This window comes from Globicephala melas, chromosome 13, assembly GCF_963455315.2.
Source record: "Globicephala melas chromosome 13, mGloMel1.2, whole genome shotgun sequence".
Lineage (NCBI taxonomy): Eukaryota > Metazoa > Chordata > Mammalia > Artiodactyla > Delphinidae > Globicephala > Globicephala melas.
The window spans coordinates 87,833,080-87,847,060 of record NC_083326.1 but is presented as its reverse complement, the minus strand read 5'-3'; the positions used below and the strand labels follow the sequence as shown (position 1 = coordinate 87,847,060).

Below are 13,981 nucleotides of genomic sequence, written 5' to 3'. Positions count from 1 at the left end.
CCAGGGAAGCCTCTTTCTTTTTTTCTTGAGCGGCAAAGCCCATCAGTGGGCGATGGGGAAGGGAGGAGGTGATTGCCGTGCTGGGCGGAGATGCAGCTGACTTGGCTTAGAAAATCCTGTCGTTGCTGTAAACTTGGGCAAAATGATGACCTTGCATTTCCAGAAGTTGCCTGGACATCCCCAGAACTCCCGGAGTGTGATGTATGGTCTCTAGTTGTCATTGATTTGAATGGAATTTGATCCCCAAACCAGTGTCGATCAGCATGATTTGCTGAGAACCAAAGAGAACTTCCCCAGGCTCGGGGGCCACGTGAGGGGGAGGTTGGGTGGTGCGTGATTCCAATCTCGACCTGTCTGCCGCCGAGCCTGGATGGGCTGGCTGACCCCCCACCCTCATCTGGGAGAAGCAAAAATGCTGAGCTGCTAGTTTGGGGTAGGGACTGGTGAGTGGCCCGCAGAATCACACTGTCACTGGTTTTTACCAGATTGTGAATGGAATGTCTGTTTTCCTTCAAAATACAAAAACTATTCCTAAAACAGAGAAGACAGGATTTGGGGCTGTTTTCTAAGACAATCCAATGAGAATAATACCCCCTGCACGAACCAAACCAAAAAGAGTTAACCTGATGTGAATTCATCCTGACTTTTATACTTTTAAAAATAATAATTGATGAGTTCATTATCTATGTATATGTTTTTATCATGCTGCTTTCCAAGAATATCGTCAAATCACCGAAACTGTCACATGTAATGGAACATGCTCAAATGCTATGAATGGAAGTGAAAACTTCAGATAAAGAGAAAGGAGAACTCAAGTATGCCAGCCTGGAGGTTAGACACAGTTACTCTAAGATTCTAATTTGGCCTGTGTTTCCATGCAGCCTGGATATAAAAGGAAATACAGGCAATTACATAATTCTCACTCCCTAAGAGGGGGGGGGGCTACTGTTTCCCCAGGAAAACGAAGCATGGAGGACCAAACGTGATTTTCTTGCTTGGAATGCTACCTCAGAGGGGGATGCAGGACAATGCAGTAGGAGATGTCTTCAGCAGCACCTTCATAGCTACTGAGGAGCAGTTTTCCCATGTGTCTTTCTTGGGGCTTTCTTTGGGCAAGCAGACCTAAAGGCCGTTTTCCTGAGCTATTAGCAAGGAAAATTGGGAGGAATCATTAAAGCCAGATTTCCCACACCTAGGAAGAACCCAGGAGGAGTTCTTCGTGGTGGGAATTGAAGAATAGGAAAAGTAATGTTCCTGGACCCATTCCTGTTCTTCGGAATTAAAAATAGCAAGAGGTGGAAAACATCAGAGTTTGAGCAAAGATGGGATAAGAAGGCTCCCCTTCGCCTGTCCACCTTATCTGGTTGGGAATCACCCCACACCCAGCGGCCTTACCCAAGAGAAAGGGCTGTACCCATGCATCTCAACAGGGGTCTGCGTAGTCAGGACAAACAGTGGTGTCCCTGGCCCACAGTGTTTATTACATGACCATTCATTCATTCACTCACTCACTCACTCACTCGTACATGTCGACTGAGCACTGCCTGTGTACCAGGCCCGGTTCCCGGCAGCAGGAGCGTTGTAATTAGCAAAACAGAGTCAATGAGGAGAATCCGTGCAGAAGAAGACATGCATTTGTAACGTGGTGTCCGGCAGTGGTAAGCGCTTTGAAGGACAATAAACTAGGGCGGGGCAGTAGGAAGTGATGTAGTGACCCTTTTAAAAAGTAGATGGAGGGCTCCCCTGGTGGCGCAGTGGTTGAGAGTCCGCCTGCTGATGCAGGGGATGCGGGTTCGTGCCCTGGTCCGGGAGGATCCCACGTGCCGCGGAGCGGCTGGGCCCGTGAGCCATGGCCGCTGAGGCTGTGCGTCCGGAGCCTGTGCTCCGCAATGGGAGAGGCCACAGCAGTGAGAGGCCTGTGTACCGCAAAAATAATAATAATAATAATAAATTAATTAATTAATTAAAAGTAGCAGGAAACAACAAGGTCCTACTCTACAGCACAGGAAATGATATTTAATATCTTACGATAAACCATAATGGGAAATAATAAGAAAAAGGAGGTCTGTCTATGTATAACTGAGTCACTGTGCTGTACGGCAGAAATGAACACAACCTGTAAATCAGGTACACTTTAATAAAATAAAGAATGGTTGGGAGGGGGCTTCTCCCAGACACATCAACTGAGCAGAGTGAGGGCCTCTCAGTGAAGGGGGTGCAGGGGGCTTGCCCACGTTCAGGGGAGGAACACCAGGCAGGTGGAAAGTGCAAGGAGCTGAGATGGGCAGGTTTTCGACTTGTCCGCGTATCAGCCAGGTGGCTGGTGAACAGGGACCGAGGGGCGGGGGATGCAAATGAAGCTGAGGCTGGGGTGAGGTCTGGCAGTCTTATGAGCCCAAGTAGAAATCCAAGGGTTTTGGAATTTGCTCTAGGTGTCGTCAGACACCTTTGTCACAAAACTGCTGCATAAGAAACCAGCCCAAAGCCCGTGGCTGCAAACAAGAACGACTCGTGCGGTCCCCGAGGCCGTGGCTTGGCTGCCCGGTGCTGTCGTCTTGGCTGGACCTGGCCGGCTATTGGTTGACGCCGGACGGTCTGGGTCAGGGTGACTGGCTTTGTTCCCTGCTGCTCCAGCCCCCAGCAGGCTGACTAAGGCTTCTAAGAGCGGCATAACGGGCCACGAAGGAGAGGGGTGCGCGGGAGGACCAGGCCGGAAGGGTGCAAGTCCCTCCCTCCCTCTCTCCCATCGGCCAAAGCAACTTTCAGGCCGGCCTGGTTTCACGAGATGCAGGAACAGGTGTGACGTCCCCTTACCAAGCCAGGGATACACGCGGCGAGGGGATCGATGCTCCCGGGGCAGGGTGCTGGAGAGCTGATGGACCGCATCCGCTTTTCATCTGTCGAGGGTCACAGCAGTGGCCGCACCGAGAGAAGAAGCCGGGGAGCAGGGGTGGGAGCCAGGGGGTGGGTTAGGAGGGATTCTCCAGACACGGGATGTGGGTGCTTCCCCCAAGGCAGGAGCAGAGGGGACAGAGAAGCGGTCAAGTTTGTGTCTATTTTCAAGGTGAAATCAACAGGATTTGCTGACAGCTTGGCCGTGGGGTATGATAGGGAAGGGCCCAGGATGATGCCAAGGGCTCGGAGGCGTATTTGGGTGAGGGATGGAGCCATTGGCTGTGATGCAGATCATTAGGGGCTTGGACTGGGGGTCAGGGAACCCCCTTGTGTTGGAGACGGAGTGCACCGTGAGCAGGGGATCCTTGGTGCGGGAGAACCTCCGTCCTCACGCTGGGGACCACCCTGCTAATCCTCAGGAAGCGGCTTCATTCAGTTATCAGGTGGCGTGAAAGGAACAGTTCATTGGGGTTAAAGTGTGAAGCTCTGAAGGCGACCACGGTGTCCTGTCCTTTGAACATCTGGTGGTCACAGTCGTCAACTAAATTGTGCTGCCTTGTGCCTGACACCGTCTTCTTCCAAGTTCTCAGAGTGATGGGGGCAGAGAGGACATGCCATTCGGTAAAGGAAGAGCGTGCATTTTATGTTGATGTGGTGTCACAGAGCTCTGGAGTTGGGCCAACACGCGTTACGCGTCTGTCTGAGCTGATAATTACTCCATTGATCACGTCCATATGTCGGCTTTTTTGTTTCCAAATATCACTGATGGGCCACGTGTCTTCATACTGATAATTCAATTTAGCAAAAGACAATGTGCGCCTTAAGGTCTGTAATGGGTTATGTAAAGCAGGAGTGCAGCAGCACATCGATATGTTAATATTTTTTTTCAGCGTCCTTTTCTGCTCTATCAGGGGGGCCGCCAAGTAACTTTGCACTTGAACAGCCAGAAAAGTAGGACCAGATATGGTGATAGACCTTCCAGTGTAATAGCCCTGATGAAAACCCACACATAAAGATGTACTCAGGACTTCCCTGATGGTCCAGTGGTTAAGCCTCTGTGCTCCCAATGCAGGGGGCCCGGGTTTGATCCCTGGTCAGGGAACTGGATCCCAACATGCATGCTGAAACTAAGAGTTTACGTTCCACAACTAAGGAGTCCCCATGCCACAACTAAGACCCAGCGCAACCACATAAATATTAAAAAAAAAAAAAAAAAGACACATTCATGCAACAGGTATTTATTGAGCACCTAATATGTGGCAAACACTTCCTAGGTGCTGTCCTTGCTTCTGGCAGAGAGTTGATAGACAGATTGATGTACGTATCGGGGGTGACAAACACAAGGGGTTAGAGGGTGATGAAGATGAAAGTGCTACTTTATATTCAGTGGTTGGGAAGGTCTCACTGATTATGTGACATGTGGACGGAGACCTGGGTGAAGGGAAGAAGACAGTTGTGAGAAGTCTGGGGAAAGGATGTTCCTGCAGAGGGAACAGCAGATACAAAGGGTTGAGACAGAGGGCCTGCCATGTCTGAGGAACAGAGCAGAGGCCAGAGTTGCAGAAATAGAATGAAAAGGGGGATAGAAGGTTAAAAGAGGAGGCCAGGGAGACAAATAACTTGAGGTGTGGAAGGCCAAGCCCCCTCCTCACTCTCAGACACACTACCTCCTTTCCGGTCTTTTCCTGGGGTGCTCCAGCCACCGCAGGGCCTTTGCACTTGCTGTGTCTGCTGTCTGGCTTGCTTTTGTCCTGGTTACCCTCCAGGAGAAGCACAATATGGGCAAGTTCCATATCTTTTTTGCTTATCGTTATATCCTCAGTGCCCAGCCTGGTGTAGAAAAACCGTACAATAAATGTTTGTGGGCTGAACGAATGAGAGAGGGAGGTAGGATAGTCTCAAGTCTGCCTTGCTTACAATAGCCAAGAGGTGAGCCCTTCGCTTTGCAAAGGCTTCAGGCATATATGCCCTTCCTAAGATGGGCTATCCCCTGGTGTCGAGCCACAGCCACGTTGATAAAACAGAAATTGCGTCATGTCCCCACTGCTCACCGCCCCACCAATTGCTTCTTACTGCACAGAGATGAACATCTAGACTCTTTCCCGCAGGACCCTGTGCTCTGTGGCCCCCACGTAATCCTTCAACCCTCATCCTACCATGACCCCTTACAGCCTGGAGCCAGCTACAGTGGCCATCCCTGTCTTTCTGGAACTTACTGCACTCACGTCCACCCCAGGGCCTTTGCACTTACTGCTTCTTCCACCTGGAAGGCTGTTTCCCTCAGCACTTTGTGTTTCTGACTGTGGGTCAATTAATTAGGTCTTGGTTTCATGTCACTTACTTGGCAATGACTTTCTTGGCCACCTTATCTGTGATAAGAAGTTGCTATCACATCCTCCAATTCATTTTCTTCCAAGAAAACTTATCTTGCTGGTTTTAATTATCTGTATATTGTTTGTTTTCTCCTACCAAAATGTAGCCTCTTTGAGAGAGACTTTGTTTCAGTGCATAGGACAAAATCTGACATCTAGAAGGCACTTGGTAAATATTGATTGATTGATTAAATTAGTAAATGAATGAATGAGTGAATGAGTGAACGTGTGAGCGAGAGACCGCATGATACTGACATGGCCTGTTACTGCAGACACCTTCTGCCATCGTGGAGAGTAATGGAGCAGGTGAAGGCTTGTGGTCGAGGAAGCTTGTCTAGAAGGGTCACTTCTTTGGGGCTTACAAGTGCTTCTGGAAAAATGCAGCCACAAATCAAGCACAGCCTCTTTCTGGCAGAGACTGAGGTTCTCCAAGAGGACAAACCACAGGAGAGTTGGTGATTTCCAGCCTCTGCTCGGCCCAGGCCGGGTGACTGTCTGGCAAGGGTGTCCCCCCACGGAGCTCCCCACCTTCAAGCCCAGCACCCCCTGGGTTAGGTCTCGGCACAAGTGTCCGACCTTGTGATGAACGGAGTAAACCAAGCTTCTTGGACTCAAGGATTCTGGAAAAAAAAAAAAAAAAAGCTGGTGTTTTCATGTAAATTTCCTGTTGCCGGATATTTCGGATCGTCTAGACCCTTAGCATCTTACCAGCTCCACGGAAATGGAAGAGGAACGTGCGGAGCTCCGGGTTTTGTGTTTGATCGGAGCGCATCCTGCCTCTCTTCCCTGCGTCTTCTTACTCAGGACCCGAAAGATGGCTGCATTTGTCAGATGCAACAGAGACGTGTGTCTCTATTTTAGGACAGCATTAGCATCCTGGCAGGGAACGATGCCACACTCCAAGTGTCTAACTTACACAAGAGAGGTCAACACAGAGACCGTTTCGAGAGGCGTGGGCCAGGGGAACCGACAGGGGTGGGAAGGCAGAGAGAGACCAGCAGAGCGGGCAGCTGTCCCCCCCTTCCCTGGGCCTGCGGGCAGTTCCTGGAGCTCAGTGGGAACCGCAGTCACGGAGAAGCTACTGGACGGCTTTGTGTGGGGATGAAGAGCGTCCCCCAAATTCACATCCACCCAGAAGCTGTGAGTGTCACCTTTTTCGGAAAAAAGTTCCTGGAGAGAGAGAGTGTGTGTTATTCCGTCCCATCCCTACTGATCCACTGGGAAGCCCCAAATCATTTAAGTATTTGGACATCTCCAGTAAGACCGTGGAGTGAGGTTGACTTTCACTTAATTTTAAAAAACCATGAGTTAATCAGGACCATCCTTTTCCTTGACTTCAAGGACCCCTGAGCACTTTGTCGACCGGCCGTGCTGGCAGCAGGTTTACAAGGGAACCTTTGCAGCCCCCTTTCCGGTTATCTGACCAGCACGCAGCGCAAATTCTAGAAATCTGACCCAGGGCTGTAAAAATATTTTTGATCAATTAAACTTAATCCATTATAGTTTATGATTCAAAGACAAGGGAAAAGCATTCTGGACCAGATTTTGTTCTCACAACCAACAGATCAGTCAATTTCAGTGACGGTAATCTGACGCTTATTTTGTGTTAATGAGCAGCTGATTATCTGGGATGAATAAGTAACTCTCGAGGTGACAATCTTCCCTTATCTCCAGCTCCTTCCCTCTTCCCCTCCCATTACTTTGCATCTGTGCATGGAGATTCATCCTTATACCTACGAACACAAACCTGCCTGCGGTCATTGTCAGGTTTAATTAAGGTTTTGGAGTTCATTTTCTATGCGCTGATACTCAAATGCCAATAAAACCCTCCAGCGTTCTCTGAACATGAGAATAATGTTTAGGGCTCCGTCTCCAGCAAAACCCTTGATGTGAATAGATGATAGCTTTATCTGGATGTTCAGAGACGGGCGAGAAGCAGGAAATGTATTGATCTTCATTCTCCGCTCCTGTCTCCATGGGGAGAGATTTAGGTAAGAGGCACCGCCAGTTCATCGGCTAGTGCTGTGGGACACACACGTGCCTTCTTTGCATCCAGCAAAAGGATGGGACGAGATCTCATTCTGAGGCTCGGACCCCCCCCCCACTGGACCCCACCATGGAGTTGACGATTTTCTCCGTGCAGCAGGCAGCCCAGTTCTTTGTCCTCTGCTGGGATCCCCACCCAGCGCTTCAAAATTCTGAGCTACTCAGCATATGAAGTGTTCAACTTCACTGATCATCAGGAAAATGCAAATTAAAACGACAGCGAGATGCCGATCTCTTCATCAGATGAAGAAACTCTTAGGAGTGACAGTGCCCAGGGCCAGCGAGGAGTGGGGAGCAGGCATGCTTACACGATGCCGGCCGAAGGTGAAGTGTTTCTGGCTTCTGGAACTGTCCATGTTCAGCTTCAGCATACTCTTCTCCCTCAGTCTCCCTTCTGGGAGCGTACAGAGACATAAAGCTCCCACTGTGTGCCCCAGATCTTTATTGTAGCATTAGCCATGCAACCGTGATGTTCACCAAAAGCAGACCGTTCAGGCAATAATTTAAAAGTGAGTCACGTCCGTATCTAGTGACCAAGACATGTAGTCAAGTGAGGGCTTCAACACGTCCATTTGGACCCACAGCTGTCCAGAACTGTCCAGAACTGAACCCACAGCAGGGCGATCACCTCATCTGTTCCCAGATCTGCCCCTCTGCCTCACCTCTCACCACCCCCAGCCCCTCGCAACCCTGCAGCCAGTGGACACACGCCAAGCTGGCTCTTGCCTCCAGAGCGTTCCTCAAAACGTTGCTTGTCATCATGTAGGTCTCGGCTAAAATGTCACCTCCCTGACCGGCTTGAGTAGAATCGGTACACCTGCCTCTCTCCCCTGCACGTCACCTCGCTTTCTCTCCTCTATCAATCTCTGAAATTCTTATTACTTGCCAGCTACCTTGTTTAGTTTCTGCATACCCTTCCCCAGCAGAATGTAAACTTCATAAGAACAGAGATGACCTTTGACTTACTCGTTATTCTATCCCAGACATCGAGTATCTGGCACAGAGTTAAGTGTTCAGCTAGGGTTAGAGTTAGATTGTTATTTTTACTAATGTAATAATTATTAAAAGAATAATTTCACAATTATTAAATAATTAATAATTTAATAATTATTAATTATTTTTGCATGAACGAAAGCACGTGTCCAGGAGGTAAACTCCATTTCAGCACAAACCCACAGGCCCTGAAATAAGAAGCCCAATCGGATTCTGTTTCCCTGTCTCACCATCTGCCCAGCTGCTCCAGCCGGAGGTGTGCAATTCCCTGTCCCTCGTACTGGCCGTGCAGTTCATGGAAAGTCCTATAGATTTAAAGCAAGCCATCCAGAAACCTCCTGAGCCAACCTGACTGTCCTCAATTTCTACTCCTGCTGCCTGAGAGCACACAGCTTGCTCAGGTTCTATTAAATGTTCCCTAACTTCCTGCCTCTTCCTCTCCTCTACTCTGGCTCCCCTCTGATCTTTTCTCCATACCACAGTCTTTGCAAACACAGATCCCCTCATGTTATACCCTGATCCACATCCTTGCATCCTTGCCTGGCTGCCCATCGCTCTGAGAATGAGGATGACATTCCTTCAAGGCCCTGATGGTCTGGTCCCTGTCGGCGCCCTTGGCTTCCCCTCCAACATTCTGCATCTCTCCCCCCATGCCAGTCACACCAGCCTTCCTTCACCCTTGACCTGGCTTTGATCCCTTCTGCCACAGGGCCTTTGCACATACTGCTCCCTCTACATAGAACGCTTTGCTCTTCCCTCTTCTAACCAACTCCTCTGCATCCTCAAAAATCCACTCGTCTGTCACCTCCCCAGGGAAGCTGACGTCCCCAGGGCTCATCTTTCAGTGATGGAAGACTCTCAGCATTCAGCACTTCTCTTTCATGACACTTGTCACAAGTTTGCAGTTTTATAGCCTTATTTGATTAACCCTTATCCTTACCACTAGAAGGTGAATTCCACACAAGCCAGGACCACTTCCGTTTTTGTCTTTACGGTGTTGCTAGCACTTGTCACATACTTGGCGCTCAATAAGTCCTGGGTGGATGAGAGAAACAGAAATGGTAAGTAGCTGGGGAGATGTAATAGCCTATTTTTCTCCTCTTAGGTCCTTTAAAATATGTATGACAGTTCAAAGAAAAATTATAACACTGAGGGTTTTCAGTGTGTATGGATGTAATAATCCATGGGAAGACAGTGACAGAGAGAGAAAGTAAAGATGCTGAGACAGTGGTAGTGTTTCTACATTCCACTTGGAGTGGCACAGTTTAATTCTGAATAGATTATTTTAATTTAAACACGTATATTGAGACCCCTGGAACGACCACTAAAAGGTATATAAAAATATATAGTCACCCAATAAATACCTGAAATGGGATATACTACGAAGCATTCAGATCATTGGAAAGAAAGCAGGAAAGGCGAAACAGAGCGATGAAAGGAGAGGGAACAAACAGAAAACAACAAAAAAAAAGGGAAAACCGAAATCAACGCTGACCCATAATTGCATCAAAGGTCATTACTGTGCAGGTCACTTTGAAGCTCATATCTCATCTGGTCCTTGCAATGACCTTGGGAAGGTTGGATTCTTCTCCTTCACTCGATAAGTGAAGAAACTGAGGCTCAAAGAGGTGCACACCTCACCTCCGAGCACACAGTTTATAAGGGGTCGAAACGACATTTGAAGGCAGGGCTGGCTGACCTTATGCCCTGCACCTGGCTGGCCTCAATCCCCAGGCCTGGCAGGCAGGGACCACTGGCACATGACGAAAACCGTGCTTCGGAAAGGTGATCTTAATAACCCTGAGTGCCACTGTCCCCATGTCTCCAGAATCCGTCAGGGTCAGATGCGCAGGAGAGAGGCTTGTCTGGAGGCTTAAGGACAGACCAGGAATCAGGAGAGCTCCAGTGTTTGATAAGGGGGCTCCTGACTTCCTAATTTTTTCCAGTTTGAGAAACCAAGATACTTGGGCTAAAATATATTTTGGCTTCCATGGCTCTTTCCCACACCGATCCTCATTAGGAATGAGTCTGACTTCCACAGGCGGGACAGGGAGTCATAAGGCATAGAAAACACACGGCTTTAAATGCCTTCTTCCTTGGTTTTGAAGACATGAACTCAGTAAGAGCTGTGTTCTTCCCACCGGGTGTCTGGTAAAAGGGAATCGTGGGCACGGAAATGCTTCATTACTTCCACCAGGAGTACCAGATCCCATGAATGTGACGTTAGGAGCATCGCTGTTAACTCCTGTTGAGGGAAGTGAGTCTTTCCTGAATTTCGTTACCAGGCAGGGCAGGAGCCAAAGCAGAAGACAAACCGCCTTTGCTCTAACGCGGCTGAGATGACTCCGTTTGCTCCACACTCGTTCCCACCGTGTCACATCTGAGCTTTCCCGGGGAAGCAGCATCTTGACACTTGGAGGCTACTTAAGCACTCGTGTTAATGCCGACATCCGGCTATAAATATCACCGCGTTAAAAATACATCCTGCCACAGGCAAAGCATATCAAACGGGCACTGCTCGCTGGGGCGCACGATCTTCAGGACTTCTGATGTGAAATGCTCCCGTGGAACGTGGCCTGTGCCCTTGGCATTGGGAAGAGGTTTGTAAAAGGAAGCAGAGGCCAGACCTTAGGAATTTGGTGGGAGTTTGTCTTGGAATGAAAGCCGGGCATTTCCAGACTCTCCGCAAGGACCCATGGGCCCCTCGTGCTCCCAGGGACAGCCTGGATCATGACGGCTTGTGGAATTGATGCCAGCGATGATGATGTAAATTTCCTCCCTGGAGAAACGCCCAGTGCTCTGCGCACTGGTCACGTGGCCAAGGGCAGCGTGTCTTCGGTGGCCTGAGAACCCCAGAGGGACCTGAAGTAGCTCCAGGAAATGTTCTTGCGTTGACTTTCTTGCCAAGTCTGCTGGATGTCAGCACATCCCACAAGTAAGGGTGGGGTCCTGCCGGAAGTCTCCCGTAGAGCAGACAGATGAGTGGAGAGAGTGTGAGCACAGATCCGTGTTCAAATACGGCCTCATCCTTGACTAGCTGGGCGACCTTGGGCAAGTTACTTAACCTCTCTGGGCCTCGGTTTCCTTCGCTGTAAATGGGAATAAAATATTTCCTGCTTCAAGTGTTGTTGTGAAGATTCAGTATGTTATATGTGTTAAATACTTAGCACAACAGTACTCGAGAACTTAGTAAAGGTTACACGCTTAGACGAGAAGGAAGATGGTGCTGCCTGGGGCTAGGACCTCGGGCAGGACACTCTGGGAAAGGCATGCCAGCAGTCTGCTTATAGAAACAAGAAGGACGTCGATGTCCACCAGGTGTACCACCTGCAATAAACACCAAGGAGGCTTTGACCGCGGGGGCCACACACACGGTATCAGGAGCTCCCGTGAAGGCTCACGGCTGCCCACGTCTCTCCCTCCTTCCACCCGAACCCTTTCCCAGGGTGGCAGAGCTCCAGTGCGGGTTTAAATGTGGTCTCTGTTTCAATCCTCTGGCCTGGCCACCATCCAGCCCAGAGTTTCACTGGAACCCCCTTGGGTGGTTCAGATGCTGGACTCATGGGTTTCAACCTCTACACACCACAGGTACCCTGTGGATAAGCGTGATCTCCTTGAATAGCGAAACTTGCTGCCAGTGACTTTGATCTTAGGACTTTGTTTCCTGGCCCCAGGAGAGACATGGTACCCAGCCCCTGCCCCAGCCCCACCTCATTGCACCCCACTCCACCCCCGTGCCCTTGCACCCCAGTTTATCCTCCTTCTGCTGCTGAGAAGTTGTCATTCTACTTCTGGAAAGCTCCTTTGGGTCTCTGGCTGCTTCTTCCCCAAAACAGGGAATTGAAAGGACTCCAAAACTGTCACGATCCACCAGCTGTCTCTTTATTTTGAGAAACAAGACTAAAAAGTTATGAAGGTTCAGTGCATAAAAATGAGACATTATAGAATTAAGTAAGTTTTGTGGCAGTCGTAAATGCTGTTGAAAAATATTTTAGTGAGGACCATTTGGGATCAAGTTCCTGCAAACCTATGTCAGATGGTTTTAAGAGAAAGAAATAATTGGTTTATAAAGTGGGAAATATGAGCGAGGTTAGGCTTCAGGCAAGGTTGGATCAAGGTGCCCAGGTGACGTCACCAAGAACAGTCGCTCTTCATCTTTTATCTCTGCTTTTTCCTGTCAGTCCAGTTCACAGGCAGGCTCTCACCAAGTCACGTCAAAGATGGTACCCAACATCTCCTGGCTTGCATCCTACCAATTTAGTCACCACGGAAGAGGATGTCTCTTTCTTTCCTAATATTTCCAGTAAATGTCTCATGAAACCAAAATTTGTCCCTTTGGTCTAGCTTTGGGCTCATGTGCCTAGAAGAGTGTAGATCACATGCAAACCCCGGAGCCAAGGGTTGGGGTTACTCCCTGAAAAACGTGAGGCTGAGAGTAGGGAAAGGCTGATGTCCTTGGGATAATTCAGGATACTGCTCTCATTTGAACAGGAAATACATGCGGGGCAGAGAAGATTAGCAGCTGTCCATTGCAGAACAGGAAGTCAATAGGATGAGAGTAATTGGGACAAATTGGAGAAAGTGAAGTTTGAGTTAGGCTTGGGGCACAGGGGGATTCATGAATATTTAGGAGAAAATCAGGCCATTAAGGGAAGAGGGAACCTCCTAATTGAAGTCAGGGAGGCAGAAATGACCTTGAAACGTTACTGGGACATGAAAGCTAGCCCAACCCTGGGGTACTTGGTGGCCTGCCAAGGGGCTGATTGGCAAGCTTGGACAGTGAGGGAAGTGGGGACAGCTACAGGTGTCAAAGTCACTCAGCCACCCATCCATCCGTCCATCGATCCGTCCGTCCATCCGTCCATCCATCCATCCATCCATCCTTCCATCGATCCGTCCATCCGTCCATCTATCCATCCATCCATCCACTGGACATCTTCACAGTAACTGTGAAGGGAAGGTGAAAAATGAGACAGAAGGATGTATTTGTTTCCATTTTTCATCATTTCTAAAGTTTCCAGTATTCAGCAGATGGGTGTATGTCAGAAATAAAATGGAAAGGTGTTTGTGTCTTGTCCCATTTCTAGTAAGCTCTCAGCCCGCTGGGCTTTCAGCCTTTGGTGTTTGGGCAAGAAGACTTCCTAGACAGAAGGCTGGGGCCTGGACCCAGGGATTGTCATCCTTGAACTTTTTCCACCACTCTGCATAAGCCCCAGGCTTCAGGGCTCACTGAGATTGCACGTCTGTGCCCTACCTTCCAGGGGAGGAGATAATACAGACTCATTAAAGCAGCTCTCAGTCCAAGATCAACTACACTGAGAATGAAAGGAACAACTTTTCCTAGTTGGGAAGAAGCATCAAAACCATCTTTTTTTTTTTTTTGGTAGGAAAAGTTTCAAGCAAAGTAACGAAGGGATATTAAACAAACCAGTGAAATTGTGGGTAAGTAAATGAAGCCATTCTCAGGCTGTAAATGTTCCGGGACTGATGAATCTTTACTTTGCAGGGTGTCAGCAGAGTTCAGATTTCAGTGGGTTTTCATTTTTTTCTTCCAGTTGTCACAGTAAATCTATAAAGCAGATTTGAATCTAATTGTAAAAACTCAAGTGAAAGAAATATAACATTTCCCCCCAAAGTTACTTAATTCCCTTAAGACGCTCATTTTGAAAGACTGC

General features: G+C 48.8%; 1 protein-coding gene across 20 annotated transcripts in view; it reads left to right on the top strand.

The window, feature by feature from the left end:
• Positions 1–13,981, top strand: part of RIMBP2 (RIMS binding protein 2) — a 281,741-nt gene that overhangs the window by 163,001 nt on the left and 104,759 nt on the right. The window contains exon 1 of one of the 20 annotated variants that reach the window (XM_060311110.1): positions 13,733–13,748. The exons of the other annotated variants lie outside the window; for them this stretch is intronic. The gene's annotated coding sequence lies outside the window, so the exon portion shown is untranslated. Of the gene's footprint in view, positions 1–13,732; positions 13,749–13,981 lie in introns of those variants that run through there. 20 annotated transcript variants of the gene reach the window in all.